Source organism: Delphinus delphis, chromosome X (genome assembly GCF_949987515.2).
Source record: "Delphinus delphis chromosome X, mDelDel1.2, whole genome shotgun sequence".
In the NCBI taxonomy this organism is placed as follows: domain Eukaryota; kingdom Metazoa; phylum Chordata; class Mammalia; order Artiodactyla; family Delphinidae; genus Delphinus; species Delphinus delphis.
Genome location: NC_082704.1, coordinates 46,459,845 through 46,483,466, shown reverse-complemented (window position 1 = coordinate 46,483,466; position 23,622 = coordinate 46,459,845). Strand labels below are relative to the sequence as shown.

At 36.7% G+C, this 23,622-nt stretch overlaps 1 long non-coding RNA gene across 1 annotated transcript in view; it reads right to left on the bottom strand.

Moving 5' to 3' along the window:
- Positions 1-17,621, bottom strand: part of LOC132418968 (uncharacterized) — a 60,604-nt gene extending 42,983 nt beyond the window's left edge. The window contains exon 1 of the long non-coding RNA XR_009518060.1: positions 17,564-17,621. This is a non-coding gene — a long non-coding RNA (uncharacterized lncRNA). The remainder of the gene's footprint in view (positions 1-17,563) is intronic.
- Between the last annotated feature and the right edge of the window lie 6,001 nt (positions 17,622-23,622).

Genomic DNA, 23,622 nt, shown 5'->3' with positions numbered 1-23,622 from the left:
ATGTTCTTCTAGTCTTTCCTCTAATATCTTGCAGTTTCTCTTACAGCCTTCAAATTTAAGGATAAGGTAGTGTTACTCAAATAGCAAAAATTACACATTATCATTAAGTGGACATCTTCCATTCTCCCTCCTTTCAGTGATTCTGATGCTAGACAAACATGGAAGTATTTGTATAGTTCAAGACAAATTTCACATCTGAATGTGTCCCTGTGACTGCCTTGCTGAGAATCATGTTATTATTTTCCAAAATTTGTGAAATTTCTTGTCCCATGGTCTCAGGCAACCAAAGATAACACGAGAAAATTAGCATAATAACGGATCTATCCAAACATATCTACCAGTGGAGAAACCATAAAGATGTAGAACCAAGTGCTTTCACTAATCTGCATCGTGTTTCACAGTAACAAAGAAGCAAGGAGACTGACTGTTGAATCACTGCATGGCAGATATGCAAATTTCATTTTAAAACCTCATATTCATTGAAGAAACCTTGTTAATGGAATGTTGGATAATGGAATGTTAGCCTCCCATCAAATACAGCATGAATCGACTGCTAAGGATTTTACCAAAATTAAAATCAGAGTATTTCACAGCCAAGATGGAAACCTGCCACATGTCCTCTAATAAGAACAAGGCAAATTAAAATATTAATTCAAGTGGTTGCCCATTATGTTGAGGCATCATGAGACTGCTGACAGTTTTGCTTTCAACTTAACAATACATTTCCTCACACGACTTAAAAATAATTGGAACTTTTCCCTGTGCACTGTTCAGTAGCTTTTTCAAAGTAGCTATAAATTCTCAAAGGCTTTTTATTGCTTAGATAAAGAATATATTTTTCATATTTCAGCATATTAGATTTCTTATACTGAAAATAAGTCTTTGTGAAGAATAAAAATATTAGGGACATTTTATAATCAGACTAGTTAAGAGAGGAGTTTTCTTTATTTCCGAAGGTAAGTGGTAGATCATCTATTGTACTAATTACATACACTGAACATTAATTAAAGCACATGTTAGGGCTTTCTTCTTTTTGGTCATGGTAGAGGGTTGGATGGTCTTTGTTAATTTTAGCTTTGGGACAAAATACTGGCATGGATTAGGCAGGCATTATTTTTTTGCTTCATACAGCTTCCACAGATGATGTATCATTGTCAGGAGCTCTTTTCAAGATTTGCAAAGTATTATTAAAGTGCTCGATCTGTTCTCATAACAGAAAAGGTTTCATGTAATTTACCTGTTTCTCTGTGTAACAGACATAGCTCAAATTATAAATGAAAATGATTATTTTATTTTTAAGTCTGGCTTCCTTTCTGCCATGACCAGTGTTTTCAAGCTAACATGCAAAAATGTCTACAGGATCCATGATCCTATTTAAAAAAAACTTACCTTGTTGGAAGTGGTGGTGGGTGGGGATAGCATGAGATTCTGTGAATTCCAACAATTAAATGTGTGACAGCAATTTCAAAACAAACTTCCGATGAAAATCTCCACCATAATGGATTAGACAACCCGTAGCCTATTTCTTCTAACAAAAAGTACACTCATTCTTTTAAATCTGAACAATATCATGACATAATCAAAGCAACTGCATTACCCCAGTCAACATTCTAACCTATTTTTAAGTAGCATTCTCCACATTCCCAATGTGCATTCTTTTGACATTTAAGGTAACAAATCACCTCTTTTACGCAGGATTTTCTTGCTCCTTTGAACAGTCTCTTAAGGCAAGCTGCAGTATAACAGATACTGACAAATGATGTCGCTATGCATCACTGGTGATGACCAGAGAAATATTAACATCTTGAATGAATTGGGTTTACTCAGCCATATAATAATAATTATACCTGTGCAGTGTGATAGACTCACAGGGCCACAAAGCCAAAAACAGCATGTGGCTGTCCAGTCTATTCCGCTGACTCTGAGCTGAAACAAATGTAAGATTCCTAAAGTATCCATCGACTTCTTCAATTTAGAAGTCGACTTCTTCCTTTCCCCCTTACAGCACTTCTCCTATCTTCTACCTACAGATAGCAAAAGATGTCTATTTAGTGTTTCACTTTCTTTACACTTTGACGTCTTTTCAGTCCAGTAGGTGTACTCTCACGGCTTCAAGTGTTATCTCTTTTTTGAAGATGCTTCAGGCTTTAATTTCTGCATCAAACCGTTAGCTCTAATTTGTAATATCCAACTGGGCCTTTCTACCTGGATTACCTGCCACCAAATGCTATGTATCAAAAATGAAATGTCTTTTTCCTTCCACACCCAAATGCCTCTCATAACATGCCTATTTCATTCACCTGGCCCCAAGGCTTGGGAACTCTTCTGGGCATATAACTAATCAATTACCAAGTGCTATGAATTCCTTTGTTTTTGTTTGGAAACTCATTACTTTCTTTCCATTCCAACTACCTTTCCTTTTCAAACTCTCATCATTTCAGGTATGATTTATTACAATCATCTCCTAAATTGCCTCCCAACCTCCAGTCTTTATTTTCTACAAACCATAATGCTATTAAACTTTTTTTCGAAAAAAACATACCTTCTGTCATTTGAATTTCTACCAAAAGCCATTTCAACATTTATAATTGCCTGATGTCATAATCCCCATGTGTTTCGTAAAAGTCACGCTAGGCACACTATGACAAAGACCAATGAGAATGGGAAGGAATTGGGGAATACATAAGGACTGAGCTAAGGTCGTAGTTCTCAAACTTTAGCACTTCTCATAAGTGGTACTGACTATAGAATTTGTGGAGCCCAGTGCAAAATCAAAAAGCAGACACCTTATTCAAAATGTTTAACAATCTCAAGAGAGCAACAGCAGAGCATTAAACCAAGTGCAGGACCCTTCTGAGTGTGGGCCCCAGTGTGACCTGGGGCACAGGTCACACTCCCATGAAGCCAGTTCTGTACATAAGACTCACCTGATTCACTTGTTTTAAATATGGATTCTTGGATAGCACCCCTTAGAAACTCAGGCTCAGCCTATCTGTGTAGGACCTGAGAATCTGCATCTTGAACACACATCCTAGGAGATTTGGAAGTTATCATCAGGAGACTATACTTTGAGTAACTCTGGCCTAGGAGAATAACATACAGGGCTAAAGTTGTTCCACAGACAAAGGTCAACAGTTCCAACTGTAGTGTCAAAGGGTTTATGACCAATTTTGGCTAATCTGGCAGGGAGAACACAGTGAGAAGGACCTGAAGCAATGATGCTACTCTAAAACTGGACTGAGTGAAGCAAAAGCCAAATCAATTATCTACAGGATTAAATTCACCTTGTTAGCCTAAATCTCAAAGGCTACCACAGTCATTGCCCCAAACTTGCCAGTCATTACTTCCAAACAAGAACTTTCCTCTCCAGAAGATGTTGAACATTCAGACTTACTCTATGATGACAAGGCTCACACTGCCTTCCCTTCCAAGCATTGACTCCTTTTGCTCTACACTTTAACACCCAATTCCAACTTCATCTCCTATACATAACTGTCCCTAATTCATAGAACCACTGAATTTTAGAGTTGGAAATTTTCTTAGAAATAATCTAGTACAATGGTCTTGTCTATAGACGATGAAATCAAGACTTAGAAATTTAATGATTTATTTAAAATTACAGAGCCAGTGGGCAAATAATGACCAGAACCCCAAGCCTCCTTCTTGATTCCCAATTCTGTGCTCTTGTCACTGCAGCACACTATTCCCTTTGACACCTCTCTTCTCAAATCCTAGATCATATATTCATTCATTCATTCACTTATTCATTCAATATATATTTATTGGAGACCTATGATTTTCCAAGCAGTAGGTCAGGAGCCAGGAAAAAATGGAATGGGTATGGTCCCTGTTATCAATAATGCCATTATCCTTCCCACTTATTTTACATACTTCAGCAGTATCTTCTACTGTTACAGAATCTTTAGTATGTATGTCTTGCATCCACAATGAAACTACATACATATTGCTTTAAAGCAAAATTGTTTTTTAATGTTTTGTTCCCCACAGTCTCTAGCAAATGTGTAGGACTGTTTTATGAACTGAAGGATATTTAATAACTGTAGCCCCCTTCCACAAAATGCCAACAGCATTCTAGTTATTGTGACCCTTGAAACTGTCCCTCCATATTTGTAACACCCTTGTTGGCCAGAGTCATGTTCATGTATGTAGAACTATCCTTAGTTGAGAAATACTGCCCTAGCACAATGTTTTGCACATAGTATTCATAAAATATTTTCTTGGGGCTTCCCTGGTGTTGCAGTGGTTGAGAGTCCACCTGCCGATGCAGGGGACACGGGTTCGTGCCCCGGTCCGGGAAGATCCCACATGCCGCGGAGCGGCTGGGCCCGTGAGCCATGGCCGCTGCGCCTGCGCGTCCGGAGCCTGTGCTCCGCAACGGGAGAGACCACAACAGTGAGAGGCCCGCGTACCGCAAAAAAAAAAAAAAAATTTTCTTGGATAACATTGTTAGAGAAACTCCAAACAAGTTTCATAGATGATATAAGAACTCACAGAATGAAGAGTGGACCAAAAATTGAAGCTCCTGAGAAAAAACTGAAGATAAAACAATTTTCTGTAAGCTCTTGCTAGCGATATAAGATATAAAAGTAGCAGTATCCCCACATTTGTTCAGGCTACTTACAAATAACTGATCTGTCATTTGAATTTGAATTTTACCTATTTGGAATTTTAAAAAGCCCTGAATATTCTGTAATCACATCCTTCAAGTTTCTCCTTCAAACTTTCCCTTTATCTTCCTCTTCCCTTCTGTTTTGGAGGAAGCTATGTCTAAACACATTTTCAAGGAGAAACTACATCGGTACCTTTGAACCCACCCTCTGGAACTGTGTCCATACAGTCACTATCACTCTTACTAATAATATCTATTCCAAAGAAAAAAGAAATCAATATTAATGACCACTTATCACAGTTGTGCACCCAGATATATGATATATATTCATTCCTAACTGCACTTCTGCAAATATTATTTATTCAATTTTTACACCAATTCCTTAAGATATATATAGTAAATGTGATTATTCTGACTGGACAGATGAGTAAAATTGGGAACACAACATGCCAAATGATTTGTCTATAAACATAAACCGGGACAGTGGCAGAGCCAGCATATAAACACTAACTTCTTGACTATAAATTCAGCAACTTTTCCATCTCCAACACATTTCCTATCATATCGCCCCTTTTTTGATTTTTCAATCTTTTCTACAACATTGATAACTTCCCCCTCTCTTGTAAAAATACACTCAAATGTCACTATTAAGATAAGAAAACAAAACAAAAACCTACACTCTGCCAGTGTTTCCCTTAAACTCTCCTTTTCTCTCTCTTCTTTTCATTACAAACTACAGGAAAGAATCATCTACTATTTCTCACCATTGAGTCATTCCTAAATTGATTACAATCTAGCCTCTGACCCACAACTCTACTGAAGCTGCTTTTCAATAAGGTCACCACAGATTATTTTTTTGAAAGTAACTTTTTTAAAAAAATTAATTAATTTATTTATTTTTGTCTGTGTTGGGTCTTTGTTGATGCGCACGGGCTTTCTCTAGTTGTGGTAAGCGGGGGCTACTCTACATTGTGGTGGGCGGGCTTCTCATTGTGGTGGTTTCTCTTGTTGTGGAGCATGGGCTCTAGGTGCGTGGGCTTCAGTAGTTGTGGCACGTGGGCTCAGTAGTTGTGGCTCACGGGCTCTAGAGCACAGGCTCAGTAGTTGTGGTGCACAGGCTTAGCTGCTCTGCAGCATGTGGGATCTTCCCGGACCAGGGCTCGAACCCGTGTCCCCTGCATTGGCAGGCAGATTCTTAACCACTGTGCCACCAGGGAAGCCCACCACTGATTTTCTAATCATCAAATTCTGTGGACTCTTCACTCTCTTAATAACCAGCCTCTCTACAGCAGCTGAGGCAACCACACCCTCTCCCTGATTCAAATATTCTCCTCCTTTGGCTATCATGAAACTACACTCTCCAGTTTTCCTCATACATCTTTTTTGCATTCAGTTCAGTTTCTTTAGCTCTTTCTTCTTCCTCCACTTATCCTTCAAATGTAGACAGAACCCAAGGCTCTGCCCTTCTTCACAGTCACCATTCCTCCCCTTAGATACTCTCATCCTCTCACATGGCTCCTATCATCACCTTTCCACAGATAAATTTAGACATTTCTTGGCTTCTTACCTCCAAATATATTGTTTCATGCTGCTCCATGAATAAGTTTAAATATGAATTTTTTTTGCCACTCCTCAAATTCACCTTTCTCCCATCTAAAATCTGCTCCTTTTCTTGTGATACTTATCTAAATTAATATTAATTGTATTTCAAAATGGCTTCTAAGACCCATCTATATTACCTCTGCAATTTTCCTTATATCTATCCAGAAACCTGCACTCTCACAGCCTTAATCCAGGCCCTCAACAACTCTGAACTGTGCCATCTATAAGACAGGCATAATATCACCTATCTTACAGGACTATGGTTGAGTCAAACTAAGTGATACATATGAAAGATCATTGAAATTTGTTGAGTAAATGCCAATATAATTCATAGATTTTAATACTCACTTTGATATATCCCTTATTTTAAATTTAATAAAAGATTGTAATTTGTAATTTTGTTGAGGCATGAATTTGAATCAAGTATCCGTAGAGAATGTACTCAGTGGCCCTGTCCACCATCTGCATCAATGTATTTTTCCCCCCCTCTACACTGTTAAATTTTATTAAGTAATTACAAATTTTGTTATTTTGCAGTGGGGAAAAAAATCCCTGAAAAGAGAGCCAATCACTGTAGTTGCTGGAGAAAATAAAGACAAAATTAGGAGATGTAAGACATTGATGTCCTATATATGGAAGTTTAACAACAAATTCTGAAGTAATTCCTAGGTTAAAGAAGAAATTATAATGAACATTACAATATATTTAGAACTAAAACAATAAATGCATTTTATTAAACTAAGTGGGATGCAAATAAAGCAGAACTATGATAAAACATACAGCTTAAATGATGATATTAGAAGAAAAAAAAAATGAGCCCAATCTTAGTAGCAATCAGGGAATGCTCATTATAAAGCAAAACTAAATACCTGTATACACTTTCCAGACTGGAGACACGTAAAAAGTTAGAGAAGACCAAGTATGGAGCTCCGAGAACTCTTATATACTGTACACTGCTTGCAGGATTGCAAATTGGTACCTGGTGAAAGTGTAAACTGGTACACTTAGATAAACTGTTTACCATATTCTATTGAAGGCTAACTTACACATATCTTATGGGTGAACAATTCTGCATCTAGTATATAGAGAAACTCTTGCTCCAAGAGAAATGTACGAGAATATTCATAGAAGGATTATTTGTGATAGCAAAAACCGGAAATAAGTCAAATGTTTAATAATAGCACACTGGATATATAAATTGTGGTATATTCACAAAATTGATTACAGCAATGAAAGTGAAAGAATGAATCTAACAGGTATAATATCAGGTGAAAAAAATAAGGTTTATAAAGGGTACATTATGTTTTGTTCCATTAAATGTAAAGTTCAAAAACAGAGAAGGTTAAACTATATCATTTAGGGATGAATATTTAAGTAATAAAATTTTAAATAAACAAATTATATCTCATCACGGTAGTGGTTACATGTAGAGGGCAGAGGTTACATGATCAGGGACACAAGATGACTGTACAGAGGACTAATGGAGTTGGTAGTTCTCCATTTCTTGATCTGAAGAGTGGTTACTTAATAATTATTCATTAAACTGGATGTATATGCTTTTACAGTCTTCTGTATGTAGATCTTAATCCAAAAACTGTTTAAAGAGAAGAAAGCCTCAAAATTAATGAGCTAAGCATACGACTTAAGATGTTAGAAAAAGAGCATCAGAATAAATCAAAAGAAAACAAAATGAAGGAAATAAAGCTAAAATCAGGAATTAGTGAAATATAAGGCATAAAATAGAGATGATAAATAATGTCAAAATGTGGTTCTTAGGAAAGACTAAAAGATGGTTCTTAGGAAAGATTAAAAGAAGACAACAAAACTTTGGCAAAATTAATCAAGAAGAAAAAGAACAAAAGTGCTATATTAGGAATGAAAAAGTGGGCATGAATCAGGTATAACAGAAGTGAAACAGATAAAAGGGAAGTACAAACAATGCTATGCCAAGAAGTTTGAAGACACAGATGAAATGAATAAGACGCATATAAGCACCAAAAAAAAATAACTCACAGAGAAACAGAAAATCTAAATAGTCTTAGAATGATTAAAGAAATTGAAGCAGTAGTTTAAAAATATTTGATCAAAGAACAATCCGGGCCCAGGTGACTTGACAAGAGAATTCTATCGTACATTAAAGGCACACACAATTCAAATCTTACATAAACTATTGCAGAGAATAGAAAAATAGGAAACATTCTCCCATGCATTTTATGAGATACCAAAAAAGACAAGTACAGTACAAAAAAGAAAACTCAGAAACTGATCACCTTCATGAGCATAGTAGAAATTGATCTAAATATCCAATGCAATTCCAGAAAAAATCCTAACAGGTTATTTGCGTCTGTGTGTGCGTGTGTGTGTGTGTGTGTGTGTGTGTGTGTGTGTGTGACTTGGCAAAGCAAAAGATCAGAAATAGACAAGATAGTGTACAAGAGTAAGGCAAGGCAACTTGCCCTACCAATTTTCAAGACTTACTATAAAGCTATATTAATAGAGATAATGTGGTATTAGAGCAAGGGTGGACATACAGAACAATGGAACAAAATGGACAGTCCAGAACAGACCCATGTATACGTGGAAACTTGATTTATGACAGAGCAAACATTGCAGATCAGTGTGGAAGAAACAGACCATGCATTAAAAGGTACAGGGATAAATGGTAATCGATATGGGTTAAAAAAAAAAAAAAAAAGCCAGGAGAAGATATTTGAAAGACATATAACCAAGAAAGGATTACTGCACAAATATATAAAGAACTCTGACCAGTCAGGAAGAAAAGACAGCCGTACCAATAGAAAATTTGCAAAAGACATGGTCAGGCATTTTACAGAGGATGAAATACAAATGTCCTGTGAACATATGAAATAGTCCTCAGCTTCACTTATATTCAAGGAAAAGCTTAGCAAAGTCAAGTGAGATGTCATTATATACCCACCAAACTAGAAATACTAAAAATATAGACAACACCAAGTTTTGGAGAGACTGTAAAGCAACAGGAAGTCTCATGCAGTGCTACTGAAAGTATACACAGGTATAAATCACTTAGGAAAACAGCTTGACATTGCTTAGTCAATCTGAGCATTTACTACAACTCAGCAATTCTACAGCTACAACTATAGCTACAACTTAGCGATTCTATTCCTAGGTACATATTCTGAAGAAACTATTTGAGCATGTACTTGAAAAGAACAAAAAGTGTTAAGATGCCCATTGCAGCTGTGTAAAACCGGGTTCCCTGAAAAACAGGGGTTGAGGTAAAAGTTTACGTGCTCAGACTTTACTGGAGAATGCAGTGAGGGAAGCAGGAGGGAGAAAAAAAGTAAAATATCTAAAATAAGCCATAAAAAGTTTTTTAAAAAGTGAAGTGAGGTAGGAAAGATGGGAGGGTAAATATATTCAAAAGCTGGTCAAACATAATAAATGGCTCCATCTTTGAATGTCTTCAAAGAGGCTTATGCAACTACTTTGTTTTACAAGAGTCTGTTGGGGGGAGGGAAGAGAAAGAGAGATCAATGTATCTGATACCTCCTTCCTCTCTCTCAACTCATCCTGGACAAAGACTGCTTTGCAGGAAATTGGCTTCCCCCATTGCCATTTTGTGTCAACTGTTTCTTCCAAGGAATCAGTGTAGAAGCCAGAGCCCTCATGGTCTAGTCCAGATGGCACACAACACAATAGTCTCTTTTGCCGGTTAGTGCCATGCATGTGTGCTCATTTTAGTCTGTGATAATAACAGCTCCTGGACTTGATGACCATAGAAATAGTATGAGTAGTTACTAGAGATGCATGAACATAGGAAAAGGTTGGGTGGGAGGGACTAGCAGATCAGTAGCAGGGCATGTAAACTGAGGCTGGTACAGCATTACTATCAATAATAGGAAAAATACTTGAAATAGCCAAATATCTATACCATGTTAAACTAGTTCACCAAATTATGGTATAGTCATATAATGGAATAGTATACAGCAGTGAAAAGGAATGGACTACAGCTATACATGTTAATGTTGGTGAATCCACAAATTATAATGAGATAATGAAGCAAATCACAGAAGAGTATGATTCCATTTATATAAAGTACTGAAATAGGAAAAGTAACATATTGTTTACGTAGACATACAGAAGTGATAAACAATAATTATAATCAAGAGAACCTGTATTAATCAGGGTAGTGGTTACCTCCAGGAGATGGATACAATTGGGGCAGAGGGCACTTAAGGGGATTCTAAGGTTCTGGTAACAATCTAGGTCTTAAACAGAATGGCAGGTACCTGGGTATTGGTTTTAACAGTATTTTTCAAATGAACATACTCATTTTATTTCACCAAAAAAAAAAAAAAAAAAAAATTGGTGGTCCTTAGGCAGAAAAAAATTAAGTTTTACAAATTACCTAGACCTAGATCTATACTATCACTATGGTTCTAAATTGGTCATTAAACTACTGTTATATTTTATGGTACTTTTCCAAACAAATTATATGTCAAAGATTATTTGCAAATTGAGCCATTTAACATGAATTGTAAGAACCATTGCCTTCTTTTTTTTAAAATTTTTTTAAATGTTTATTTATTTTCTTCTTAGTCATCCATTTTATACACATCAGTGTATACATGTCAATCCCAATCCTCTTTTCCTCTTTTATAGCTGTTAGCAGTTGCCTTATGTATTGAGCTGCTCCTATGTTGGGAGCATATATATTTATAATTGTTATATCTTCTTCATGGATTGATCCCTTGATCATTACATAGTGTCCTTCCTTGTCTCTTGTAACATTATTTATTTTAAAGTCATTTTATCTGATATGAGTATTGCTACTCCAGCTTTCTTTTGATTTCCAATTGCATGGAATATCTTTTTCCATCCCCTCACTTTCAGTCTGCATGTGTCCCTAGGTCTGAAGTCGGTCTCTTGTAGACAGCATATAGGCGGGTTTTGTTTTTGTATCCATTCAGCAAGCCTGTGTCTTTTGGTTGAAGCATTTAATCCCTTCACGTTTAAGGTAATTATCAATATGTATGTTCCTATGACCATTTTCTTAATTGTTTTGGGTTTGTTTTTGTAGGTCCTTTTCTTCTCTTGTGTTTCCCACTTAGAGAAGTTCCTTTAGCATTTGTTATAGAACTGGTTTGGTGGTGCTGAATTCTCTTAGCTTTTGTTTGTCTATAAAGCTTTTGATTTCTCCATCGAATCTGAATGAGATTCTTGCTGGGTAGAGTAATCTTGGTTGTAGGTTCTTCCCTTTCATCACTTTAAGTATATCATGCCACTCCCTTCTGGCTTGTAGAGTTTCTGCTGAGAAATAAGCTGTTAACCTTATGGGAGTTCCCTTGTATGTTACTTGTCATTTTTCCCTTGCTGCCTTCAATAATTTTTCTTTGACTTTAATTTTTGCCAATTTGATTACTATGTGTCTCGGTGTGTTTCTCCTTGGGTTTATCCTGTATGGGACTCTCTGCGCTTCCTGAACCTGGGTGGCTATTTCCTTTCCCATGTTGGGGAAGTTTTCGACTATAATCTCTTCAAATATTTTCTTGGGTCCTTTCTCTCTCTCTTCCCCTCTGGGACCCCTATAATGTGAAGGTTGTTGCATTTAATGCTGTCCCAGAGGTCTCTTAGGCTGTCTTCATTTCTTTACATTCTTTTTTATTTATTTTGTTCCACCTCAGTGAATTCCACCATTCTGTCTTCCAGGTCACTCATCCATTCTTCTGCCTCAGTTACTCTGTTATTGATTCCTTCTAGTGTAGTTTTCATTTCAGTTATTGTATTGTTCACCTCTGTTTGTTTGTTCTTTAATTCCCCTAGATCTTTGTTAAACATTTCTTGCATCTTCTCTATCTCTGTCTCCATTCTTTTTCGGAGGTCCTGGATCATCTTCACTATCATTATTCTGAATTCTTTTTCTGGAAGATTGTCTATCTCCATTTCATTTAGTTGTTTTTCTGGGGTTTTATCTTGTTCCTTCATCTGGTGCATAGCCCTCTGCCTTTTCATCTTGTCTATCTTTCTGTGAATGTGGTTTTTGTTCCACACTTCAGGACCGTAGCTCTTCTTGCTTCTGCTGTCTGCCCTCTGGTGGATCAAGCATCATTGCCTTCAAATTTACCTCCCTGCCTCCAATTTTTACTCTTCCAGTCCATTCTTCCTACTACTCCCATTCAGCTTCCAAAACAGTGATTTGATTATGTTATAGTCTGACTAAAACTTTCCATGGGTTCTCACTATTTTTCTAAAGTTTTGGAGGGAGCTCATGCAGAATTCAACACTTCCATTCTTTCATAAAGGAAACAATATAGTTAATTAGGGTGCAGCTTTCTTTAGTTACAAATTCAATCTAAAGATATACCCTGATCACCTTGTTTAGGCAGCGAGAAACTGGGGAGCTACTGATTAGACTACTGTATTTTCTAAGACTCTTTAGCAATACATGGTGTCTGTGGATCAAGTCAATAAATAATCCCATCAATATAAGCTGATTTGAAATTGTTTCATTCTCAAATGGTAAGCTTTTCCTGACCTTTTTCTTAAAATCTCAGGGAACCTTATTACTGTCCCTTTCTGTGACTACTACCATCTCAACATACTTTTAAAATCTAATTCTCCTGAGAGAATGTTCTAGTTCTGACAGATTCATGTCATTGCTCCCTAAACAAGCCATTCCTACTTGTATGACATAGCTCATACATCCTCTTGATATGGGACGCCTTCCTCCATCCTTTTTACCCATCAAAGTCTTCCAAAAACTGTCTCTTATGCTACCTTCTCCTTCATATCTATATTTAACAAACATTACTATGTGCCAATGACTATGCTTGGTGTTTACCATGCATTATTTTATTAAATTCTCACAACAACCCAATGAAGTAGGCACTATTACAATCTTCATCTTACAAATGATAAAAATAGGCTCAAAGGGGTTATTTAACATGTCTACAGTCACACAAATAGTAAGTAGCACAGCCAAGAGTAATACAAGAAGTATTTGATTTCAAAGACCATGCAGTGTGAAGCAACTATAATCATCCTCATTAACACTGACCCATTCTTGCTTTGGCTTCCTAGAGAATTTAGAACATTGTTTGAATCATGCTGCCACTAGAATATATGGAGCCACATATGATTTAATAATGTTACATATACTCAATTTTATATCCTGAATAAAATGATAAGTTCCATGAAGATAGACTCTACATATCACATCTTTTTTCTCTCCCATACTCAAAATATACCTATTCTTATTAATTTCATTTCATCAAAACCCTATATTCTAACTTGTTGACTTCTATCTAACAACCCTTGAAATTGCTCCCTTATTTTTACCCTATGTAAACAGTTAATAAATATCAGGAAGTTGAAGATTCATGGCAAATAGGTCTTAATTTGAATCATTAATAATTCAAAATCAATGCTAAAATTGGGACATGCATGAATTGTATGCATTTATATAACTACATGAATCTGTAGTGGATCTAAATCACCACAGACTCTTTAAAGGCTTTCCCTTCCAACTTTCTCTTCCACCTCTATAAAATCTTGCCTCCTCTCAGGAGCAGGAAGTCTTGCTCTGACCCCTAGTGTTGTCACTTTCACTCTGTTCTCTATGCTTGTAATAACTTTTGAGGGGTTAGTGATGAAGAGAAAGGGCCATAAAGATAAGGAAACATGAAGAGGAATAAACTTTCCTGGTTGATATTTCAAAAATATTACCTTTATTCCTTGTTCTCTCCAGTAAATATTTCCACCTCCATGAAGAAAGCTTACTTCTCATCTAGATGCCTATAAATGGACAGACACATGCAACCTGTACCCAAAGGTGGAAACTGAGTCTCTCTCCTGAATTTCTTTCTACAGAATGCCATTATTTCCCAAAGGTTTTTCCCTCTCTAGACACTGTATCTCCTTCTACTACTCTGGGGATTTCACCCTCTCACACAATCAGAATATAGCTGTGATAGAACTTACCCAAAAAGAGCAAGAGTAAGCAACTTAGCTTAAAAGCTGTAGGTTGTGTGGGCTCGTTCCTCACCCTGAATCTCCTGCCATGCCCTATTCTTTCTCAGAAGTATTGTCCAGTCTCTTGGCCCTGGCAGTCTGTTTCAAGAAGGGAAATCATTGGTGAATGAGGCTTAGATTCAAGGGAGATGAGTGATTATTATCCAGTTTCTGCACTGCCAGCTATGGGTTTTCTTTAATGGTAAGATAGTGCTAAAAATGCGGGAACACAAAAAGAAGAATGCTTGCATTGACTTAATCTCTTAACTGTTTTAAAAAGATTCTTCTTCTTGTCCTTGCCTTGCTATGTGGTTCATTAAGCCTTTCTGCAATGCCTCAGGTGACTGTCCATGAGCATGCTAGTTTTGAGGTCTAAAGGAGTCCCTCTGTTTTGGAAGCCAGAGCTTGTCCCACTGGAGTAACCTTTCCCTATTCAGAAAGAGGTTCAGTTCTTTTGGATATTTAGTCCAAAATTGATCTCAATGGCAACCTCTAACAAGGCTTCATTAGACCCTCTTTTCCAACCTTCTGCTCACTGCCCTGCATCTAAAAAAGAAATTCAAAACCTTATTTAGTGAGCTTTAAAACCCATTGCCCTCTCAGCCCAGCAGAATTACTTTTGAAATCATCAGTGTCTTCTGGGCATCTACCAATGACTCTGTCATCGCTTACCTGGACAGAGTAATATATTAATATATTCTGATAGTTCTGGTTCATGAAAGACCAAAGATAGTCTGTCTCTAGCCCATTTGTCTAAACATAGCACAAACTTACTTTTATCCTACTACTCCAATGCCATGATAGCATGCAGTGGGAAAATGGAATCTCAGATCTTAATGTTCCATGATTATTACTCAGGAAACAAGGGCAAAATACGATCCTGCCATATGTGAATGAATAATAAAATATTGCTGTTGTTCATTTCTAAGGTTGATTATACTACACTATTATTGATAGCATATGGTTTTAGTTATTTTTATAGTATTAGTAAAGGCTTAGTTCTAATTGGTCCCCATTCTTTCTCAGTTTCTCCTTGTAGCCAAAGGTTTGCATGCCAGTCATCCGTGTAGGGTCAATGCAGATTGCCTTTGAATAGAGCAATATTCAATTGCCTACATGGTAATCAAACCAAATATCCTGGAGTCACCAATATAGTGGTCACAAATGAGCCACCAGATTTATACAGAAATATTATTTATCTACCTGCCTATTTTCAAAAATAACATATTTGAATTAGTTTATTATGCATGGCACCTATACAAAATGGCTTTAAGGTTGAGGAAAGAAGATAACTATATGGGAAAACCACACACTGAGGTTAATTACTGCAATTCGTCATTATATTTAACTGTGAGCTTCCCGAGAGTCAAGGCAAAATTAGAAATATAATGAATTATGTAGTGGTTATTGTTTGATTAAAAGTACCAATTCATCTGGATACAGATTTTCTTTATTTTTTGCTTTTGCCTGAAACTAAATAGTTAGAGGAGTTTTTCATGAAGCTCTTTATGTAAGAAACATTAGACCTAATAGGCAATGTTCTTAAGCAAAATTTTTCTACTGGCTATTTTAAAAATATATCCTCAATAAAAACTGGGTATAATATTAAATTATAATTTTGTGAAGGTGTTTCTACAAAGAGTTATATTAATAATGTCCAGGTAAGTGGTGACCTATCTTGATTCAGAGTTTTGAGTTCACACTAACCAGTCATTTCTCTACATCTTCTTTTTTTCTCAAATATCAAGGGCCTCAGCCTTATGCTTAAATCACTCATGTTAATGTGAGAAGTTACTATTACTGTATATCTTCCTCTGAACTTACAAAACTTGCACACATATGATCTCATGTGTCTTCTCAACACAACCTAGAGACACAGTTACTTTCACGCTTTGCAGATGTATCACCTACAACACAAAATGAAGTCACTCACCCAAAAGTCACAAACTTGACTGATATAGAACTAGGATTAGAACACCTCTCTTCCAGCCTGATGTTCTTTCCATTATTTTTCTGCATAGATAAAATATATAATAGGCAAATGTCCACATACCTTGGGAATAAAACATTCTCAACAAGATCACAGGCACAATATACTTACCAGGTATTATGTATAATAAATTTTCTCTATTGCCTAGGGTTACCTATTAGGCATAATGAGGTGGTTCATTTCCTTAATTTTTAAGCCAAGAAATTATACAATCTTTCAAAATCCTAATGTTCAAAATATGGTTACAAACCATGCTGCTAAGATTTTGCAAAATGAACAAATACTCTGACAGAAAAGACAGAAAGAACAAGACATCCTGACTCAACAGCTTACTGAAGCCTCCCTGGCTCTCCTCTGCCTTTTGTTAAGTATCATTTAAGAAACACACCTGAAAAGTATCCATTTAATAAATGATATTCTACGCCACCCCTCCACCCCCAACAGAGATTCATTCTCCCATCTAAAGACCAAATGTTTATTCTGTAAACATAGGAAGCAAAAAAGAAAGGGGTGAAAACCAACTTTTAATACATTGGGTATGGGAAGGATGTACTCTCTCTTATCAGAGCCCAAAAGACTCTAGAGCCTGAAGATGGGTGGCTTACAGGGATGCTGCGGCTGCTGCCATTTCTTGCAGCTGCCACTGCCACTCTCTCAAACAAAGCAGCAGTTTCACCCTTTGTGTCTGCCTGGGGTCTCACTTGCCTTTTCAGACTAATGACAAGCATTTTTCTAGTTCTTGGAGGTCAAAAAAGTTCCCTAAAAATGCAGATGGGAAATATCCTCCCTGCATAACCAACTTTCTCTGCTACATTCTGCTATGGCAGCTGAAGGAAAAGGAAGTCCATTTTTTTTTTAACATCTTTATTGGAGTATAATTGCTTTACAATGTTGTGTTAGTTTCTGCTGTATAACAAAGTGAATCAGCTATATGTATACATATATCCCCACATCCCCTCCTTCTTGCATCTCCCTCCCACCCTCCCTATCCCACCGCTCTGGGTAGTCACAAAGCACCGAGTTGATCTCCCCATGCGATGCAGAGATGCAGACGTAGAGAACGGACTTGAGGACACAGGGAGGGGGAAGAGTAAGCTGGGACGAAGTGAGAGAGTAGCATTGACATATATATACTACCAAATGTAAAATAGATAGCTAGTGGGAAGAAGAAAGTCCAATTTAAATGTGTTGATACCAAGTAGTGTCAAGCACTTGAAGTAAGAGTGCTTTAACCTAGATTTTCTGGTTTAATCCTCATAGCAAATATGAACAGTAAATATTATTATTTCCATTTGGCAGGTGAGGAATTGAGGCTCAGAAATGTTAACTAATGTCAAACTAGTAAATACCTTAGTAGAGCTCCAGTCTGATTCCTCCCATGTTTTCTCAGGACCACAGCCATCGTTGTGTCTTGAAAGGCTTCTCAATTCTCTAGGATTCATTCGCACTGAATAGAGTAAAAGAAGCCATTCAGAGAAACCATCAGTTAAGGTTTGGCCTTCAACTTGTCCTGAACAGAGATCAAGGACAGAAGGAACGGCAACAGAAACAAAGCAATGGTTGGAGCAAATCTTCAAGAGGAAGTAAGTAATATCCTGTGATAAACCATAATGGAAAAGAATATTTTTAAAAAATGTATGTATATGTATAATTGAATCATATTACTTTTCAGCAGCATATTGCTTTTTACACATTGTAAAATAACTATACTTCAATTTAAGAAAAAGAGTAAGTAGAAGAGACAGAAGAGACGATTATTTTCAAGGGTGAATTCAGGGTTTTTTAAAGAGCCTAAATCCTACGCAGCTGAAGGGAGAATGCTCTAAGGAAAATAATAGCAAATTACAAGTACAAAATGAAGTACAGGGGGAACTATACTCAATATTTTATTATAACCTATAAGGGAAAAGAATCTGAAAAAAAATAGATATATATGTATGTATAACTGAGTCACTTTGCTGCACACCTGAAACTAACACAACATTGTAAGTCAACTATACTTCAATTAAAAAATAATAAAGTACAGGATCTTGGAATGGCCAATGCAAGTAAGCAGCCCTGTAGCTTAAGCTTCTCTGGCTTCAAAGTAAATCTGTCTCTGCTTACAGTATTTAACAAAGATAAACTTTGGAGCAAAGGGGGTCAAGAAGCTGTGCATAGAGGTAAAGAGATATGGACTTATAAGCTTCTGGAGTAAAAGAGATAGCTCTGATTCAAACTTTCCACTTCAGCACAAAAAAGAAGAAAGACTTAGCAAGAAATTAACCTCTGTCAAGTAAAAGGAATGAGCAGAAATGGTCAAACACTCTCTTCTCTCCTATTGCCAGTCACCATTCCTCAGTAAAAGAGGTATCTTCACTTGAGATCACCCACTACCTCACTCACCACACAACATACAAGATGTCCCTGAAAATAAGGGACATAGAACTTAATACAAGATGACAAGAAGAGAAATAGAATGTGTATAATAATAAAAAATGGAGCAGAATGAGTAGAGAAGAAGGATTGGGTACACTTGGGGGAAGAGCAGTATTTACATAAAGATGATGTTATGTTTATATGCAGCTGTATCAACCATTCAACAGATCAAGCAATTGAAAAGTCATCTCTAAATATAAGGGTTACTATCACAGTAATGGTGCCGTTCATCTAAGTCCATCAAAATGGCTGCAAATACCATTTCTGTTGCTTTTCATTGCAATGCTTTGGTCATATAGATAAAGCTAGTGTGTGGATGAAAAGCCACAGAGGCTTTGGGAAAATAAATATAGATTTGAGAGTATTATGATATAACAGTGTATCCAAGGTGTGACTATGGGCTTTTCAGACCAATTTGTCCACAGACATAACAGAAATGAGACAATCAAATGAGCACTGTTCTTCAAAGTAGTCACCCACTGATTTTAACAATGATGCTACTATACAAACATTTCTGGAATTACTAAGTGGGATTAGATACAGAGTTTGAGACACTGTCGTGAGTATCCTCACTGATGGCAAACCTTGGTCCTCTGAGGGGAAGATTTGATTTTCTGAAACAGCTAAAAGTCATTCAGAGTCAGATCTCATGAACAGGGTGAACGATCAAACTGCTAACAGTATTTGGGTCAAAAAATGAAGCGTGACTCTAAAATAATGAAACGGATCATCTGATGTAGCTCAGAATGTGATCTTGAATGCAATTCCAAAGCAGGAGTTTATAGATAACATCATACTTGCCAGGTTCCCATTCTCTCTGACAATGTCATTTCTAATTCTCTTTGTTAGCAACTATCCATCTGAGATTGTTAGTTGTGTTGATGGAAAGACAATGCTTGCATGACCTAGCTGACTAAGGCTTGTTTGATTTCTACAAAGGGAAAAAAAATCTCTTCCATATTCACAGAACTCACCCTAACACAACTTCATAAATATGTGTTGCAGATCACAAAATAGAACAAGAATAGCTCAGCGAGAGGACTGAAGGGAGATAGGGAGGAAGAAGAGAAGGAAAGGTAATATATTCATTATAGTAGTTCTCTAGAACTTGTACTGGGTCTTCTGCTAGGAATCATGCTAATTTTGCACTAGGTACTTTAAATACCTTTTTCTCATTTAATATCATCCTTGTTACATAGAATATATAGTTTAATACACTGCTGAAGAATTACAATAAAACTAAGGAATATGGATCGTTATTCCAATGTGTAATAGAGCTGAGGCACAGAGCAACCGGCTAACATGTTCAAGGTCTTACAACAAATAAATAGCAGAACCAGGAAAGAAATCCCTGTCTGGCTAACTACAAAGCCAACGTTCCTTGCAGGATACTATGATGTACATGTTCTTTTACTGTGAGCATTTATAATGTCAGCTACCACATTTACTTATTCAACAAATATTTATTTGGCACCTATTATATCCTGGCACACTTCCAGATGCTAGAGATACAGCAAGAAACAGGACAAGGCCCGATGCCTCGTGGAGGTTACATTGAAGTGGGAGGAGAGAGGCAATAATGAGATAAACAGGCAAAGGAAATAGTGTGTTAGTCATAAATACTGTGTTGAAAAATAAAGGAAGGGTGGAGAGAGAAAGAAAAGTAGCTGGGCTCAGGGTATAGGGAGGTGATCAGGAAGCATCATATTCTGGATTTTTAAATTGAAGTATAATTGATTTACAATGTCATGTTAGTTTCAGGTGTACAGCACAGTGATTCAGTTTTATATATATATATATATATATATATATATATATACTCTTTTTCAGATTCTTTTTCCTTATAGATTATTACAAAATACTGAGCGTAGTCCCTGTGCTATACAGTAGGTCCTTGTTGGTTATCTATCTAGTGTGTATCTGTTAATCTCAACCTCCTAATTTATCCCTCCCCTCCTCTTTCCCCTTTGGTAACCATAAGTTTGTTTTCTATGTCTGTGGGTCTCCTTCTGTTTTGTAAGCAAGTTCATTTGTATCTTTTTTTTCAGATTCCACATATAAGCAATATATGATATTTATCTTTCTCTGTCTGGCTTACTTCACTTAGTATGATAATCTCTAGGTCCATCCATGTTGTTGCAAATAGCATGATTTCATTCTTTTTTATGGCTGAGTAATATTCCACTGGATATATTTTGACAGTAGAAACAACAGGATTTGCTGGTAGATTGGATTTGAGATGAGAGAAAATAAGGAATCAGATGATCCCAAGTTTGTTTGTTTTTTTCAAAATTATGTAATTGTGTATGTATCACAGAACTATCATCCTATACTGTATTCTATGAAAAAATAGTCTGTGGTCAAATAAGTGTGGGAAATTCCAGATACTGTAGTATATCCTCCTCTTGAACATTAACCATACAATTAGCACATTATAGGCTCTTGGAATACTGATGTAAAAATAAATAAATGCATGGGCAAATGAGTTAATAAACAAATAGAATTTTCTCAATTATTTTAACCACAGAACCCACTTTTTCTGATAGTGGGGTAGAGGAGGCACTTATTAGTATATCTTGGAACTACTGTCCTGAGAAAAGCACATAGGAATATACAACAACACAAAATATTATTCATGATCTTGAATTGAATTTTTTCAAGATACCACTCTGAGTGCAGGACTCCCTCTCCAGAGGCAAAATACACAGTCTAAGGTTTCCACAGGAATAGTGGCATCTGTTAATACTGCACTGTAGCTGTGATTTCTGGGAAAAAGTCCTCAATTGGGAACAAACTGTGAGTTATTAACAAAAGAATTATCACACTTTCTCCATAGGCAAATGTCAGGAGTTATAAGGTGTTAACAAGCAGAGTATGAGGAACGTACCAAGAATACCCTTTTTTTTTTTTTTTTTTTTTTTTGCGGGACACGGGCCTCTCATTGTTGTGGCCTCTCCCGTTGCGGAGCACAGGCTCTGGACGCGCAGGCTCAGCGGCCATGGCCCATGGACCCAGCCGCTCTGCGGCATGTGGGATCCTCCCGGACTGGGGCACGAACCCGTGTCCCCCGCATCGGCAGGCGGACTCCCAACCACTGCACCACCAGGGAAGCCCCAAGAATACCCTTTTTTAACTACTTAGAGCATTTGCTTTTTGGATCAGAAATTTCCACCACAAATATTCAAAATGGATTTCTTACACAGCTGTCACCCTGAAAGAGTTCCTACATATCTGTCTTCCTTCTGGTTCCTCAGGAGCATTTTAGTATCATGGAAACTCAGAGATGAAAAAGACTTTTAAATTTCGACCCAACATAAGAATCTCTTTTACAATGTCCCCAAAAGACTAACCCTTCTTAAACATCCCAGTAACAGGAAGCCAGCTATCTGCTCTATGAAGCAATCCATTCCATCTGGGGACTGTTCTAATTGTTAGCAGAATTTTCTTCATATTAAATGTAGATTGCCCTCCCTTCTTTAACTCTTACAATGGGTCTTAGCCCAGTTTTCTGAAACTAAATAAAATAAGATTCCTCCTTAAATCACTTTATTTGAAAACTGCTATCATCTCCCATTGGTTCTTACTGTGAAGGAAGACTTGAAGTTCTTACTGTGAAGGCTTGAGGAGCTAATTCAAACTCTCCATTATCTCCCCCTGACCCTACCGAGATTCCAGGACATAACATGACCTTTGGAAGGTGACAAACATCTATTTGCTTGAAAAAAGTTAATGAGCAGAACTTTCCCTTTTCAGAAATATTCCAGGTAATAAATGAAAAAGGAATGACAGAATTAGAATATAACCATTTTTGCAAGCCCTAATGGATAAAACAAAAAGCAAAGCTAGGTAATGTTTACCAATGGCTGCTAACCTTTAAAAAAAGAGATAACCGGAAATGAAGTGGCTCCTGATGGAAGAAGAAATTAACACTGCTTATGAAGCATTCTTTTTTTTTGTTTTTCTTTTTTTGACCTTGCAGCTTGTGGGATCTTAGTTCCCTGACCAGGGACTGAACCTGGGCCCTCAGCAGTGAAAGCACCGAGTCCTGACCACTGGACCGCCAGTGGTCCTATGAAGCATTCTTTCAAACACAATAAACAATCTGACCAATCCTCAATATCCAACTACTAATTCATAGGAAATTCAGGGTCAAAGGAAAAAAACTGCACCACAAGAATTCAATCCACAAAATCCAAACTGGGGAAAAATCTACAGGACAAATGATCAATAAGTAACATGGATCATAAAAGAAAGACAAATGGAATTGAAAGATATATCAACCAATTACAATCTATGGACTTCTTATTGAGCTCTTGTTTCAAAAAAACTATAAAATAACATTTGTGAGACAACTAGAGAAATTTGTACACTAACTGGATATTTGATGATGTTAAGAAATTACTGTTCATTTTTTAGTTATGTTAATGGTATTGTAATCATGGGTTTTTAAGTTCTTGTCTTTTAAAGATACATAGCAAAACATTTATAGATGAAATGACATGATATCTGAAATTCTGGGATTTCCCTCCAAATAATCCAGTTGGGAGGATAATAGATAAAAATGTTGTCCATAAATTGAAAACTATTGCATCTGGGTGATGGGAGTATATGGAAGTTCATTATACTAATCTCACTGTTTTTGTATCTGCTTCAAATTCTCCATGATAAGCAGCTTAGGGGGAAAAATACTTCCCTTGATTTGTCTACTACCAATCCCCATCCCATAAGTCTTATTTTCTCCAGCAGAATGCTTTTTCCCCTGTAACATGGATTCTAGACTCTTTGCCATTGTAGTTACCCTCCTCTAGGAAAATCAAAGTCCTCCTTGAACACAGTCTCCCAAATGGGGTCTGAACACTACTGAGGGACTATTATCTCCCTTAATCAAAATACTATTATTCTATTGAAAATCTAAGTTGCATTAGCTGGCTTGTCATTAATATCATATGTTTGACTCATACTGACCTTAGAGTCAACTAGAACCATCAAG